Here is a 15,504-nt window from a genome sequence, read left to right as displayed (position 1 = left end):
GGTATTTACAATTAGCCTTCTGTATTGAAAATGTGGTCCAAAAGGATTATCTGTAGGAGACAGCATAGTGTTGTTTTTCCCTGAATATTTATATTCTCAAATCACTATAATAAAGAACATCAAATTAAGCTTTAAACTAAATGATAAAATAGATGTATCACTATCACTTGGCAATAAAATGTAAAAAACAATTGTAGTGGAATTCTGCAGAGGAAGATAATCCCTCTGCTAAACAAAGTTGTTCCAACAATTAGTAAATATGTTTAAACAGGTTTATAGATTGTAAGCTCTTTGAGGCAGGAACTGTCTTTTTGTTCTGTATTTATACAGAGCCAAGCACAAAGGGATCCTGGTTCATGGACTGGAGCACCTAGATACTACCATAATACAATCAATTAATTAATAAGTAAAGTCCCTGAATGTTATAGTTGGGATGGGACTTTACCTCTGCATGCTGAATATGAAATATGAGAGTTGAGTGTTAGCCGAACTGTCCACTGTGATATTTTGAGGCATTCTTCATTTAGGGTAACATTTTCAGAAGAGCCCAACAGATGTAAGTGCTCTATTCCTATTGAAAGTCAATGGGAGTTGGGTGCCTAAGTCCCCTAGAAGAAGCTTTTGAAAATTTCCCCCTCAAGGTCCTTTCAAGTTGCTGGTCTAGTGATGCTCCCTAGTTTGGGATTGTTTATTTTGTTTGGGCTTCCAGGTGCTACAGTGCAGAGGGGAGCAATATTTCATTTTGTAACACTCATTTACCATATGGGGCCAATACTGCTCTCTCTGAAGGACATTCACAGAAGATGGTCTGAAGCCTGAGCGGCTGCCAATGTACCAAATAAAAATCTAATCAATGACCCAAGTGCCAGGCTTCTCCTCACCATAGCAAACCGTGTCCGCACCCAACATGGAAGATGGGCATATTTTCTCCATAGCTGGAAAGAGAGAGAATCACCAAACTGCATCTGTGACCTGGTGCAAACTGTCGGACACATCAGGGACAATTGCCCAATCCATGCTTATCCTAGAGGCATTGCAGCCATGCATATGGCTACTCCCTCTGCTTTGGACTGGATAAGAGACCTTAAAATCCAACAGTAGTCACGCCATTGCTCTCATTTTTCCACTACCGCCATATGAAAGACGACTGCTCTCCCTTACTCCAGGGATTAGGAGCAGAATTTGGCCCTATAGGTTTAATTTTTGCTTCCTGTTTACCACAACTTTACCTTTTGGTAAAGTATAAATTAATTTCTATTATGGAGTTCTGGGTGTGCATCGTTGAATGACACATTGAATGACTGGGTTTTTGAAAGTTGCTGTCATTTCCTGAGTGCTAAGAAGTATATATGACTGCGGTGGGGGTAAGAGGTTTAGTTTGTTCTCATGCCTAGTGCACATCAGGAGCGTGGCCCTGAAAGGGATAGAACTTCCCTTGTTGGGGGAAAGCTGTCTAGGGTATTAACCAGATATGGGGAACAGTTCACTCTTCCTGCCCTCTAATCATCTCCAACTGTGATTATTACTACCATGCTTTACGTAGACATGGTGAGTCTTTTTCTGTTGTGATTATTCTTTGCAACCTTGGATAAGCCACTCAATTTCTTTGAACCTTAGTTTCTCCATCTGTATAACGGGGCTAATGGTACTTATCCTCCTTTGTAAAGTACTTTGACATCTATGAATGGAAAAGCTTGACATAAATGCCAAGCATTAGGTATGTTTCTTATCTAAATTAGACATGGTACAGACACAGACTGGAGGTAGGGAACTGGGGTGAACAAAAAAAATTATGTGAATTGATCTGAGGGCTTGTCTACATAGGGACACTCAGGAACGTTGATCTGAATTAACTAAAGGCATGAATTTAAAGTGGATTAGGTAAACTGTATTAAGCCTGTGTAGATATTCTGATTCAGAATTAAAGTGACTTTAATTCAGTTTACTTTAATTTACTTCCAAGTAGTGCTGTTTCAAATAGTTCTATATTAAAGCATACTAGGGAACCTTTAGTACACTCCAGAACGGTCTATACAGACCAATTAATGTGCAACGTTAGTGCACTTTAAAAATCCCTCCCGCATAATGCACATAATGCATATACCACCTGCAGGGCATTGAAGTCAATGTAAGGATGTAGTAAGAGGATGCTCTGCCCCATGTAGGATCAGACCCTAGTAAAACTTCTCTTAGACTATTGCTGTTTATTTATTATTATGGCATATCCTATAGCAATGTTTCAGTTATTTTAAAACACTTGGGTTAATGAGCAATTATACTCCTTCATTACAAATTAGTGCCAAACTTCATCTCCTGGCATGTGAATTTTAGAGCCTCAGTCTTAATATCTAAGGAGGGTCACGGGATTACAATGTTGGGATTGCAATGAGGATATTTTACATTTTCACCATTTCCTGTTCTTTGTACAATCTTTGAACCTGATCCAGCGCTCTTCACTCTGGCCAAACTCTCACTGAAGTTAGTTCTGAGCAAGAATTGCAAGATCAGACCCTTTGTCACAAGCAGGCAGTGTCATCAGAATTTAATATTTTTCATGCAAACCATGAAAGAAATTAACAAGCTATGTTACTTCAAAATGTTCTCTAACTCTCTTTATTTTCAATTCACCTTCTCCCCACTCGTTATGGCCTGAGCAATCTGTGATGAAGAGGTAGAAGGATCACCCAATCAAAAAATGGAGGATATTGCGGGGGGGGGGGAACTAGGCTGAAGTAGCCCTCATTTTTGGAGATTAAACTGGGTATTAAAATTCCAGTATCTTCTTCTTGCACAAAGATGGAAAGGAAAACAGTAAATGATATAGTGCAGATCCTTTCTCGTGGCAACAATGAAAATAGGAACTACAGCAGTAAAACTTAACCCATTCACATTACAATTGTTGTATTATACTCTGGTGGCCTGTATCTTATACTGTGCTTTGGCTTTCACAAAGTAATGTGATTACAATCAATTTGGACTTGGGTTGCCGTCACGCATTCCCTAGCGAGGCTCCAGCGTCTTGACCACAAATTTCAGAATAACTGCACAAAGTGATGATAAAAAGTAGATTTTTCTACCAGAACTAATGGGTGTTCACGGATGAGTCTTTCCATTTTTTTGCACAGCATATGCTGTTCATAAATAATGGCAGCATTGGGCCAAGTCTTCTTAAGAAAGGTGGTCATTTAATGTAAGTAAATCCACATTAAATATTGACGATCTGGGGGGGAAAAAGCTGCCTTTTCAAAGAGGTCACTTTTAAGTGAAGGAAACAACAATGCATGTGTGGCTGGCCAGCCTTGCACTGGATGACACAGAGTTAATGGCTCATAGAGAGCATATACATGTTTTTAAAGATGTTTTATTGCTTACAAAAGGAAGTAGTCTAGAGAGACTGGATACATAAACTGGCTCTAGCCAGCTGTGGCTGTCAGACTAGGAAGGATCCTGTTCAATTAGTGCTGTAAAATAAAATACTTTGTAAAGGAAATAAACACTATGAGAGCTAAGATTCATGCTTTCAAATATACACAAGGTTTGAATTTTTAATTAGGGCTGCTAATTACAGTCATCAGAAAGCAGAACAGAATAGATTTTACCTTACATTTAGCAGACAAGCCTTCAACCCCAGTGTATTTTTCAATTTCATTAATATTTTATGAAAATGGCCCTTGCAGCTTCAGCCTATTCCGTGCCTCATACGAAAACTGCCCCACATTATGGATGCCAATGCCTTTAAGCCATGTGCATTAGTGAGATGACAAAATGCAAAACAGCATCTTGTCAACCATTGCATCAATTGATTCTATTAGATAGTGTAAAAACAGTTGGGTGTGAATTATAATCTAGCTGACACTAATGATGAAACAAGACACTGGCTTGAAGCAGCCATTAGCTATGAGCCAGAAATTAATGCTTCTAATATTTTCGAACAAATTAACCTTAATGAACTGGTCATGCATATCCTGTAGTATATACTGATAAGTCAATTAGTAGGAGAATAGGGGTTATGTATATATAGATATGTAAAAAAAGATGTATGGACATGTAGCTCTGCATACACAGAATGCTATAATAAATAGTGATACAGTAAATTAGTAATCTTTTGATACATTATAACTCTAGTTTGCAAGGGTCTGGATTTCTAATGAATTTCAGTGAAATCCTGCATGCAAAAATGCCAATAAGCAAATTACATGAAATTCAGTGTGTTGCAAGGCCATAGACCCAACAGAGCAGGGGAGTGTTAATATAATCATCTTGGGTCAGCTCATACCTAAGCATTAGGGGGTCAGGTTATTTAGGTTTCTGAAGTCTACATTTACTGATCAATAAACTACAGTGTTTTTCCCTCTATTTATCATTGTCTGTAAGCATTTGGCTCAGAAACCTACTTGCTTCAAACCCAGCGACTCTGTAAAGGACACCTACTGTTTTTAAAATGACATAATACAGAGTGCTAAACTGAAGTCCTAAATTCTAGAAACCCATTTACAAGCAACCTAAAAAACCCAAATGGCCAATTTATAAAAGAGCAGAAAACAAAGGTAAGGTACTTGCCAACAATAGTTTGTTGGTTTAACTTTGACTTGCTTTCCTGGGAAAGAAGAAAACAGAATTTTCAATGTGAACTGTCAGCCCTAGTTATGACAGAGCCTCACTAGTTAGAAATTCAGAGTTCTTCCTCCATTGGCAGAATGATGTAAAGAAAACCACCAAACAGAATTCTTTCAAGTTTCAACTACAACTCTACTTAAATAATTTACTTTTTAGTTTTACTCAGACTATTCTTTTTAAACTTGGTTGACATTTTCGTTGACAAGCACGCTTTCCTGCACAAGATCAGTGGGGAAATTGGCAGGGAAAAAAAACGTCTGCCTCTGCTGAAAGAGAGAATGACTGTCTTGCCTTTGGGAAAAGAGTGCTGGCACTGACCCTTTCTGAAGCCAATAACAGCTGGTAAATCAGTCAATATAAGTAAAATATTTGGTTGCTTACAATGTTGCCTTTTTATATAAGAAGTAAACAAGAGGCTGTTTAGCTAATGTATTTAAATCAACCTGGCAATAAAAATGCTGGATATGAACATAAAGCCTTTAAATTCTTCCATTAGCAGCTAATAAATAAAATTATTAAATCAGTGAAAACTTAAACATTAAAACATTCCCTTATGAACTACTGACAGCTGCAGTTAAAACTAGAGAAAAAAATGATGTGGAAATAACATGTTAAGTGTAGCTTCTGGTCTTCAAGATCTCTGGCTTTCATAATCCAATATTTATGATGCTACTTAGTTACCAAAATAGAAGGCAGAAAGACAATAGAGCTGTTTAGGAAAGACACATCTATTTGGATTATAAACGGAATGACTGACCCATGCTCCCTGAGTATCTTCAGGATGAGACAAACTAAAAGAGTCTACAGTAACATATCAACAAACGTCTGTTTTCAGGAAATGAATGAAATAGTGTTGCTATCTGAGCATTAGTGATGACTTCCAATACCAACATGCCGTTGTTCTGATACCTTGGGGGCAACGTATTTTAAAGCATTTATAGCACAGTTAAATAATACGCATGCTAGGGCCAGCTTCATCCCAGGTGAACCATAACTTTTTACTTGAAGACAATGCAGTTATCTCTAGGGTTGATTTTTTTTGACTCAGAGTTCATAGACGTCATGTTAGAATGCAGTGTGTCCTAGAGGAGAGGGCACTGGTCTGGGAGTCAGAGGCCCCGGGTTTTATTTCTGGCTCTGCCACTGACTTTAGCATGTCACTTCACTGCCTTGTGCCTCTGTTTCCCCTCGTACCCCATTTCTTTGTCTTTCCTATTTCAATTGTAAGCTCTGTTGGACAAGGACTTTCTCATAGTATGACTGAAGTCCTGGCCCCATTGAAGTCAATGGGAAGTTTGCCATGGATTCCAATGAGGCCAGGAGTTTGTGCTATATGTTTGCAGAACACATAGCAAAAAGGGGAATAATAATAAAACTGATCTTTTGTACCATGAAAGATCAATTGTGAAAATGAAGCAAATAATTCAAACAAACTTTATTTCCTACCCCCACTGCAGATTTCTTTGGCCAGATATTATCTCTCTGAATAACGGTCTCCGAAACAGGCACACACATACCCAGATAAAGCAGTGTTACTATATGCCCATCTTCTGAATGTCAACAGCCTGTCCCTACATTGATCATTCCTATTGGTTGTGCATTATTCTCTACATGACTGGTGAGTAGTTCCTGTTGTGAGGTCAGGGAGCACAAACAGAACTACATTCTGAGCCCTAGAACCCACTCTAGAATACAATGCCACTCCATGACTTCTGTTGTGGAAGTCATTGGAAGAATAGCCTCCCTGTGGGTATTGAGTTGGTATCCAGAATCAGGGAGGAAACTTCCATCCTATGGTCTTCCTGCAGGTTTGTTGGTATATGTCAATGCATACTTGGCCACCAAAGTTTGGCCCCTTATCCACACTGCAATTCATCCTATGCACAGGACTCCCACTATCACTGAGAATTCACAACAGCTTAATAGGCTGTGCAGGTCAGAGAGCAAAATGTTGCCAGCAACATTACACTTAGTTCTCCTTGTGGGGCGGCAGGATGAAAGAACCAGAAGTTCTTTGGGCCTGATAAGCTCAACAGCCTTTGGAAGATGCCTATAGTTTAACCTTCAGTTTTCTATGCTCCAAATCCTATAGTCCTTACTTAGTACTTACTCACTCCTTACTGAGGAAAATCTCACTCTGAAGTCAAAAGGAGGCTTGTCTGAGTGAAAAAATTAAGTAGAGACTTCAAGATTTGGCTCAATATTTTTAACATATTTTGTTCAGTATAATTTTTCTCACCGGCACCCAGTTTCAGTTTGAGCATTGTGTGTTTTAAATGGTCTGCACTGAAAATTCAATTTTAAAAAAAAACGATCGAGAGTAACATTTACCGTACATACTAGTGTGTTCTCTAATGTAAGGTTTGTTTTTTTTTTAATTCCCAACAGTTATACCACTGCCAATCCAGCAAAGTTTATCTGGAAAAGGTAACACACCACCTGAGAGCTGTCTGACCTGTTCCACTGAGATGCTCTGAAGTGTGGAACCACCACGGGATCCATGCTATCTAGGAATGGGATGAGAAGATTGAGACCAAGGACCTCAGCATGGGGTTTCTTGGGGATTTTCCTTGTAGTGGGTCTTTTATTTTCCCCCATCCTGTTAGCAGATGTAAAAGCCCTTTATGAAGCTGCAGAAGTTCCACAGACTCATTGAGGTAGGTAGAGCTTGTCAATTCCCCTGGGGGGTGGGAGTGGCTCCTTGGGAAGAGGAAATTAGGGAGCAAGGGGCAGACAAGCTCAAGGAGGAATATCAGGCTGAGGTTTTTGCAGCATGCTGTGGTTTTTGTTTGTTTGTTTGTTTTTGTTTTTGAGTTACGAATCAAGCCAAACCCCAGAAAGGGGGTGAGTTTAGGCACTAACTTAGAGTCTTTGCATGCTCTTGAGGGGAGGATAAGGAGCTTAGCTCATTCATACCCAGAATCCTCACAGATCCCTGATATGCTCCAGCTTTGTGGATTGAACCCTCAGCCCATTATGCAGGGAGGGAAGAGGCCTCTGTCCCTGGATGGAGCAATTAGGGAGAAATTTTCCTTATGGAATTTTCCCCCTCTTACCGTCCTTCAACAGGTTTTACCACAAGAAGGGTCAGTCTGGACTACAGTCATTTCCTTCTATAACTCTAGGGAAAATGTGGTATCTCAGCTAGGATTCAACCCTGCAGTCTTTGCACACTTTAATCAAGCCAGACTCCTTTAGTAGTCAATGGTAGTTGAGGGTGCTCACTAGGCCTTTGTGGGATTGCACCTTCAGTGTTCAGAAAGAGCAATAAAATAATAGTATTTTATCCCATTATTCTAAGTAGACATGGGTTCAAGCTACAAAATTCAGATCTGGATCTGCATCTGGATTTCAAATACTCCAAAAATCAGGATTTTTCATATCTGACATGCTGATCTGGACCCATCTCTAGTTCTGAGAAGTCTCCTTACATTATTCAGTATCTCAAGCTTCAATCTCTGGCAGTGCTGAGTGCCCACAATTCCTGCTAACTTCAATAGGAGTTGAAGCCATTCAGCTTATCATTGGATCAATTCCTTTGTGGGGATATTTAGCTAACTGCATGTTAAAATAACAACTATGTACTTTATCTCACTCTTAGGCCTTGTCTACACTACCGCAGTAAGTCAACCTAAGTTACGCTACTCCAGTTATGTGAGTAATGTCGATGTAGCTTAGGTTGACTTACTGCGGTGTCTACATCATGGTGCATCGATGGGAGACACTCTCCCATTGACTTACCTTACTCTTTTTGTAGAGGTGGAGTACCAGAGTCAACCAGAGAGTGTTCTGTCTTTGATTTAGTGGGTCGTCACTAGACCTGCTAAATCAACACCCGCTGCATCAATTGCAGCAGCATGAGAAGCTACAGAATTGTTACTAACGTACAATGAAAAGTCAGATCCCTTATGTATCAGTCAGAAATAGATACAATCCATATAGGACAGGGTTATACACTGTTTGAGTTTGAGCCCTTGTGTTCATTTGCCATTACTCTCAGTTCTGGATCTAGTGGCAGCTTGCTACATAGAGCACAGACAGTTCATGAAGAGCTTGTTCTTCATCAAGACCATTCCATCTCCCATTTCTCCAATGCACAGGAAGAGTGCACTTTGGCCAGTTTACATGTATCCCAGACCCCTGATGACCCATTTAATTAGGCTACCTCAGTGCATTCATTTAATTCCATACATACACACTAGAGATAGAAAGTAGAGAGGTCAGATGATATAGCCACAGGTGTGGGGAAAGTTAAGGGGGCAGGTCCTGAGGTTTCAACCCTGGGATGCCCTGGAGATACACCCAGACTTGGGACTGGTGAGCAAAAAATAAGGTAAAATAGGAGAGAGACCTTCCCACTCAGATCTCACTTTATCTCCTTACTTCTAGACTCCAAAAAGTTTGGACTGGATAGCTAGTCCTGGGACCCTCACAGGTGTCAGCGGTATCGACAAAAAGCAGTGCATGAGGCAGCTTGCTCACTTGCTCCTTAATGGTTTGGAGGAGGAGGAGGGAGGAGTAAACATGCACATAACCCTCTTTACAGTACGGAGCTTCCTCTCACAAATGATTTACAGTATGTTATTGCTATTTTTGTTTTTAGGTGTTTGGGAGCTGCTCAGAGTCTTCATAAAAATTCCATGTTTATATTCCATATAAATACCAAGAGAGAGTGAGGGAGGCCAGAACAAACCCTAAGATGTACAATGTAATAGAATAACGCAACCTGTTCCCAGTGGTGCAACAGGCCTGCTCAGATGAACTGGGGTGGGGACTGGATTATGGCCCCACTTATTCCTTCCCCGTTAGAGTAATATGAGACTCAAAGGGGTTGTGAGAGGGCTAGAAAAGGAAGGACTGTGCTTGTCCTAGAATCTTGTGTTCTTCACCTTGGCACACTCCATGCCAGAGTCAGGGATGTCAGGGAGCTCAGTCGTTATTCAGGCAAACTATCAAAAATCAATAGGAGTTTTCCTGAATAAGGACTTCCGGATTTGGGCCTATGTGAGCCATGTATGCCAAAAAAGGTGGTCCTAATCCTCTGTGCCCCACTCTGGTAAAACTCCCATTAACTGGAGTTTTGTCCATATAAGGAGATAAGATGCTCAAGGCCATGACCGGTGTCAATAAAACCTTCTGTAATTCAAGGACTCTACATCTCATTTACTAATGAAATATCCATCCCTGTCACACTCATCAAAACATTATTGCCCATCTGAAAGAGATATTTGAACTAAGAGAAGGATATGATATTACAACACAGCCCCAATGGGTAGCCAAAAGTGCCAGCTGCAAATAAAGAACCAAAACCCGAGGTCCTTTCTCAGGCCAACTCCCACTGACATCAGTGGGAGTTCTGCCTGTGTAGAATCTGAATATAAACTGAGTAAGAACTGCAGAATTTAGCTTAAAGTGCAGGAGGACCATTGCTTTTATGCAAACATGACTGCAAATATTGGAGACCATATTGTGTTATATCATTTGAAAAAATCATCCTTTAATGCTGTCTAGAAAACTTCATTTGTAATCAATATCCTGTTCAAAGAATAGAAGAAAATGTAGGGGCAAGTAATGCACTTTAAAAACAACAAAGAAGGTTGAATTTTTCATATAATCAGTGGAAGAATCATTTTATAGTGTTTCCCATGAAATTTATGCCAGTCCTGTTTAGCCAATGTAAAATACTCATTAGTGATTACTTAACTATACATATATTAAAGCTTAATTAGTAAATAAATTAAGCATATAATTAATTGCTTTAATCAGTGGGCTTTTAATATTGTAATTATCACTTGATACATTAGGGCATGTTAAGAATACTTTTTGCCAAAAAATACGTTGTTAATTAATCATTAAAACTTATCTTACTACATGCTCATTAATGATTTATTACAGATGCTGGGCCAAATTCTTCTCTCAGTTACAGCAAAGCTAGCTCCACTGAAGTCAATAGAGCTTCACTGGTATAAATGAGAGGAGAGTTTGGTCCTGTTAATTTAAATTTAAAGTGTTACACAGAGTTCACTGCCATAGATAGAATTCCTTAGCTTCTTGTTTGGTTTAATCTGACACTAGCCTGTTTCTCTATGGCCATCTGCTATTGTAGATAGGGCAGAAGAATGGGACTCAGAAGGGGTGTTTTATTTCCAGCCCTGACACTGACCAGCTGTATGAACTTGGGCAAGTTGTTTCACTTCTCTGTATCTCTGTTTTCCATCTCACCCTTTGTCTGTTTAGATCACAAGCTCTTCAGGCAGATCCTATGTCTTACTATAGGTATAGCACTTAACACAATGGGCCTCCAATCTTGGATGAGGCCTCTAGGCAATACTGGAGTAGAAAAATAAATTATAATAATGGACAAAGAATGTAGTAGAAATGTAGTTCTGCCGTGGGTTGGGTGTCAAATGACAGGGATCCTGCACAAGAGATCTCTCCCTACAGAGCAGCTTGGAACACAATTCTGTGGCTGAAGTAGCGTCTATGGAATGGTTGTCTCAGCATTCCACAGACTTATGCCTTCCCCTCCAACCCAGATGGAACCCCCCATGCAAAACCTATTTCCCCTAGCCCAGATTCTTCTCTCAGATATATTGATGTAAATCTGGAGTAAATCAATGGTATTGCTCCCAATTTACACTGGTGTAACTGAAATCAGAATCTGACCTTCAGGCTGTGCACCGACTCCATGATTTGGCGTAATCTAAAATATGAGGCTTGCAGCTATTTAGTTTTGGAATATGATGTCCAGTTTTCATAGCTGTGAACTGCAGAATATGGAGTTAGCATACTTGATGGAAACATTCCTTCTATTGGTAAAAGTTGATGGAACTTACGTTTCATTTTGTTGTGATGGAAGCAATAACTGTTACTTCTAGCTGGAAGTTCAGGGCACTTATCACATCCTAGTTGTTACACAACACCTTACAGGATCTGACCTGAAGTCTCTAAATGAAAAGTAGTTATATCTTTAGTTTTTTGGTCTTTAGTCCTTTTGTGTTTTTTGGCATACTCTGGGTTGAGCTTTATAAGAATTCGTTCATTCAAGTCTCGGTGTCCATGCCAGGAAAACAAATACCTCTCAAAACACATGCACACATACACACACATTCTTTCTAGAAAGAAAGAAAGAAATATGGGTATTTATTATCTTAGCATGGACACCAAGATTTGAATGAAGTCTTACAAAGCTAAGTTCAGAACATGCCAAAAACCAGAAATAAAGATAGAATTACTTTTCATAATTACTGCTTCATCCTTACAAATTTTTAAGAGCTAATATGTTAGGGTGAATCAGATTTTTTTGTAATGTTTAGTTCTAAGACAGTATGTCAGTGCTTTAAAGAGAATACAATTTGATTCTCAGCACCACTAGTTAAATAAAGGAAAAAATAATTACAGCAGTGGAATCATCTGTGAGTTCTGGAGTTTCGATCTGTTCACTAGATAAAGGGGCCCTTCCTTCAGACTGTTTTCCATTGAGGGAAAGAAAGAGGCCATGGGAACTATGAAAAAGCTGTTTGATCATGTTAACCACCTTCTGGAGTACCTGCAACACTAAAACAAGCTAATCTATAATACATATAGTTTCTGTTGATTTCCATACTCGGCATATACTTTTTCATGGTGTATTATAATAAGCATTTTCTAGAGAGTAGGGTCTATGGGCCTCATGATACCCTCTGCTTCCACAAGTGGAGGGAAGCCAAAAATAGATGAACTGGCCAGGGGAGTTATATAATGGGGAGGGTGAGTTATACCAGCTCTGATGGATTCTCTCTCCCTCAAATTTGTGGGCCAAACCAAACAATATACTAAACAAGCTTGGCCCTCTGTCCCATGGAACCACCCTCCAGGGCAGCTGCAGGTCGAGGGAGCTCCTGACAGCACAGCTCTTGCAAAAGTTGTGCCACCCAAGTGCAGTAAGATGTTTGGGGCAGGAAGGGGCCCACAGGGCAAATAGTAATCTGAGAGTGTCCGGGGGGTTTGGAGAGTGGATAAGTGAACGTGGCAAACCCTCTTCCCACCTCTGCATGATGCAGGAATGTAAAGGGAGGCTCCTGAGTTGAATCTTGTTGAGTTGCCACTGCCCTGTATGGTTGTGTAGAAAAGAAAGTGTCCCTATGGAAATTTTTTTGCAACCAACTCTGATTCAGTTCTCATTTGCAGTTACAATTAATAGTTTTTACGTCTTTGTAGTACAGTATATAGCTCTGTGGCTTGTGCTTCTGAGTGGGGAATTTTTGTTATATAACTCTTGTTATATGAAAGTGCAATATAATAATACTTTGTCCTCTCCCAAAGGCACCATATGCCACCTACAGGTACCGTGTGCATAGATGCTGTTAGAAAATGGCAGCTTCACAGTACACAAAGCTGAAGGTAACATTTTACAGCATCTCTACATGCATTTTAAAAAAGATAGTTTCAGCAGATGTGCAAAAGATGTGCAAAAAGCAGCCATAATGAGGAATGATTTTTAAATATAGAATGGATAGTACAGCATAAATGACAATATGGCTACAAAGCTTCTGGTGTTTGAGCCACATCCTTCTCACCTTACTCACCCAAGAGGTCCCTTTTAAGACAATGGGACAATTTACATGGGTATTGGCATATGTTAATATAGATTATCATTCTACATGCAGACAGATCAATGTAATTTAAAAAAAAATAAACAAAGCTAAAAATATGAGTTATTTGTTTGATGAAAAATGTGGTGGCATCCTCACTTTTCGTTTTACACAAAATTGGCCATAGTTCCACCAGTTATAATGGGGAAACTATTTTAATCTTACAGTTCAAGTCCTCTTAATAAATTTAGGCCTTAGCTTCCCCATCTGTAAAATGAGGATATTAATACTTGCCTCTTTCGTACAGCACTTTGAGATCTTTTGATGCAAAGTTCCAGATAAGAGCTAGGTATTATTATTATATGATAGAAAATTAAATCAATCTAGCTCAACTGGTGCAAATCCTTAATGTAGATGCACTTAAACTAGTTTAAACCATGTTTTATTTGGTTTAGCTTAATTTGGTAATTTACTAACAAGCTAAACCGAATTAAGTGAGAGTTAAATCCGTTTAAGTGTATCTACATTAGGGGTTTTCACCAGTTTAGCAAGATTGATTTAAAATCAGTTTAGTTAAATCAGTGCAACTTTTCTCCTAGAGATAAGGCTTAAGAGATGCAGAAGTTTTCAAATTTTATTCTGAGTTATTAATACACCAACTTTTTTATTTTTATTTTAAACTTTTACTACAATTTAAATATGACAAATAGCTGCTGTATAAGCTATGGACAACTAGGGTGACTTCAATTAATTTGCTTTGCTGCAGTACCCAAGGCATAACCAATGAATTACAATGGAGGATTCAACCCCCTTTTCCATGGCTGCCATCACAGAGCAACTCTTAAGCAGCTTAGTGGTATGTAGCTATGAAACTGGTACATTTTGTTTTTATGTCTACTGGACCTGTAAAATTTCAAAAAGCAATCTGTCTGCAGGGCTCAGCAGCCATTTTGTTCTCAGAAGTTGGTGTACTCTTTAACTGAGAAAACATACACACACTCTGCTCTCTTTCACGAAGCCTTTATTTTTTGTTTTTTCTTGTCATTAGTAATTTTAAAAAGTAATTCTGGAGTGATTTACATATTTTTATCTGTTGTTTATGAAAGATAAACAGTATGTACTGTTAAGACAAGCATCCCAACTGGACTTTGCCTTGTCTCCTGAAACTGCCACTGCTCTTGGAGTGTGGTGGGCAAAAATGTCAGTGTCCTGTTGAGGTCATAGTTTGAGGTAAAATAGTTTTGTTAATAATCATTGCACCCATATAACCACGGATGTCATCAGTTGAACCAATAAGGAAAACAACTGTAAACTTAAGATGAGAACCATTTTATTCCTGCCCTTGTCACTACATGCACTGGAAAGGAACCATACAGGTCCTTTTTTAGCTAGTAATGTCTAATGTAGTAAGACAGGAATAAGCAGAGTAGAAAGCACCTGTCAGCTCTATTTCCCACTCTCCTTGATTAGCATGAAACATTAATAGGGCTCTCAGAAATTCTGGTCTGAAATGGGCTTTGCCTGAAATCATGTCTGTCTTTACTGCACAAAAGCCGCTGTCATTAAAAAAGGGCAGATAACTAAAGAAGACTCTTTCTTGAAATTTATACCATTTTTTCATACAATGACAAATTATTTTAATAATAGGAATTGCACACGCTGCCATTTGTATAATGTTTCCCATAAAATTCCCCCATTAAATTTGCTCCTCTACTTGACTCATCTCTTTTTTTAAAAAAAAAAATGACACACACAAAATGATACATCATGCTTTCTTACAAAGAATTGAAAATGAACATACTGTAATGGGTTAACATACGTTTTAATAAAATTTTCATTGTTGCACATTTCACTTTTCGGTACTGAGAGCCAGGGCTGTATCAGTAACCCCAGGCGATGCCTAAGGATAAAACAAATCATATGGTAGTGAACTATTTTCACCTATTTATCCTTCTACTGAAAATATATTCATAAATACAAAATGAAGCTAAGATATGTAGCCAGTAAAACTGTACCTAACAAAGATATTCCCTAGTGTTGGTATTCTGCTGGTTTTTTTATAATATACTTTCGACGTTTCTAAAATCCTTTAGCTTATGTTTTTATTTGTTATGTAAGTAGTATATAACTGAGCCATTTTAATTTTGTTTTTCAGAAATTGACAGTAACAAATATTGAATCCATATGGGTAAACAAAACCTTAGTACACAACATGTTGTGAGGTTTAAAACATGAGCCAAAAAATATGTTCACATCTGTTTATCTAGAGGCTGTAGTTTTCAGATGCAGAAACTTTTTGATTTGGGTTGAATAT

General features: G+C 38.7%; 1 long non-coding RNA gene across 2 annotated transcripts in view; it reads left to right on the top strand.

Moving 5' to 3' along the window:
- Positions 1-6,326: 6,326 nt before the first annotated feature.
- Positions 6,327-15,504, top strand: part of LOC120388074 — an 89,870-nt gene continuing 80,692 nt past the window's right edge. For both annotated transcript variants that reach the window (XR_005590488.1, XR_005590489.1), the window contains exons 1-2: positions 6,327-6,425; positions 7,006-7,274. This is a non-coding gene — a long non-coding RNA (uncharacterized LOC120388074). The remainder of the gene's footprint in view (positions 6,426-7,005; positions 7,275-15,504) is intronic.

The sequence above is a fragment of the Mauremys reevesii genome, linkage group 1, assembly GCF_016161935.1.
Source record: "Mauremys reevesii isolate NIE-2019 linkage group 1, ASM1616193v1, whole genome shotgun sequence".
NCBI lineage: Eukaryota > Metazoa > Chordata > Testudines > Geoemydidae > Mauremys > Mauremys reevesii.
Note: the sequence above shows the minus strand (reverse complement) of the source record. Positions and strands in the feature narration are given on the sequence as shown.